The sequence below is a fragment of the Orycteropus afer genome, unplaced genomic scaffold, assembly GCF_000298275.1.
Source record: "Orycteropus afer afer isolate SDZICR_OR568_19922 unplaced genomic scaffold, OryAfe1.0 scaffold00285, whole genome shotgun sequence".
In the NCBI taxonomy this organism is placed as follows: domain Eukaryota; kingdom Metazoa; phylum Chordata; class Mammalia; order Tubulidentata; family Orycteropodidae; genus Orycteropus; species Orycteropus afer.
The window spans coordinates 1,166,189-1,167,983 of NW_006921872.1; the positions used below are offsets into that span (position 1 = coordinate 1,166,189).

General features: G+C 39.7%; 1 pseudogene; it reads right to left on the bottom strand.

Moving 5' to 3' along the window:
• Positions 1-420: 420 nt before the first annotated feature.
• On the bottom strand, positions 421-1,265 carry LOC103205391 (annotated as a pseudogene).
• Between the last annotated feature and the right edge of the window lie 530 nt (positions 1,266-1,795).

Sequence of the window (1,795 nt, forward strand, 5' to 3'; positions counted from 1 at the left end):
ATGGTGAGGATGATTCAGGACCTGGTGTTGTTTGGTTCTGTCGTATGTAAGATCACCATCAGTTGGAGTTGACTCGAAGTATCTACCTATCTTTTTTTTTTTTTAATTAGAATACTGAGTTTATTTCACATGTATATTTTTGTCTCCCCACCATTTCCATTTGTCTGACCACTGCTAGTACTATGTCCTATCATAACTTTCCATACATACTTAAAACCAAGCAAAGGGCGGAGTTCCATCTTTAAAAACTAAATAGGCATTTTAGACAACACATTCTTGGCAAAGGAACCTGGACGACATTTATCAGACATGGTAGGGAAAGTTCTCACTCTGCATTATAAAAAAGGACCGCCAGATATCAATTGTTACAGAAATGAAATAAGAGGGAAAATTTTAACAAACTGTTTAAACTATTTTTTTTTAAAGAGACTTCCTCCACTGCCAGAGATCTTGAATAGCCTCCTGGTCAGGCATCCGGAAGCAATTCTTCATATAATTGATGAATTTGGCTTCCACTTTGGGAAGAGAACCACCTTTTTCGATACTTGCTTCCAATTTTGCTTTGATGTCTTCTACAGAACTAGATCCTTTTGGTGTTTTAGGAGTTTTTTCTTTCCTTGACCTTTTGATCTTGATGATGGTTTTGAGTCTTCCATTCTGATTTGATTTTTGTGCATTTTTGGCTGGATTATCCCATACAGATTTCTTCACTGGAGCTTTTTTCTTCAGTTTCATCATCATTTCATCATCATCATCATCGTCATCATCGTCATCTTCGTCATCTTCATCAGCAGCAAGTTTTACTTTTTCTGTGGACTCTTGTTACCATTGGCAGGGGCAGATCGCTTTCCTGATATACTTAGGAGCTTCACATCTTCCTCTTCTTCATTACCTGACTCTGCATCTTCCACAACTACTAAGTGCTGTACACTGATATGCATGGGCCCTGAGCCACACTTCAATCATAAGACCACAGGTGGTGTTATTTCAAAGCCCCCAAGGGAGACCGTTGGCTGTACAGATATTTTCAAAGTTGTTAGTGTTACTTTAATTGAGCTGCCTTCATAATTCAATGCCTCTGCTTCAACAATGTGCAATTTATCCTTTGCACCAGCCCCTAAACTGACCGTTCTTAAAGATAACTGGTGCTCATTTTCATCATTATCCACCTTAAAGTGATAATCTTTGTCAGCCTCTAGTTCACAACCGAAAAGATAGTTTTGGGGCCTCAGGGGGCTCATGTCCATATCCATCGAATCTTCCATGAGGTGGTGGCATGCACCACCTCATGGGGGTGACGGAGATAAACCATTACTGTTTCTCAGAAAAGCCACTCAGGAAGAAATCACATCAGGGACTCTACCTATCTTTTGTTTATTATTTCATCAAATATTTATTGAACACCTATTTTATGCCAGGCTGTGATAGTGTGATAGGTACCAAAAATACCATGATGAATATATATATATATATATATATATATATTTGTTGTTGTTATGTGCCGTCAAGTCAGACCCAACTCAGAGCGACCCCTCCTTGGGTTTCCCAGGCAGTATCACTACGGAAGCAGATTACCCAACCTTCCTTCCAAAGAGTGGCTGATGAACTGCCAACCTTCTGGTTAGCAGTCAAGTATGTGTGTGTGTGTGTGTGTGTGTGTGTATATCAGGAAGGAAGCTTTTGGATGCAAATAAGAGTCAACCTGATGCAAAGTAGCTTAGATAATGTGGTAGTTAAGTTTGTGTGTCAACTTGACGGCCTGGTTGAGTGGCTGGGCAGCTGGATGTAGTTATTT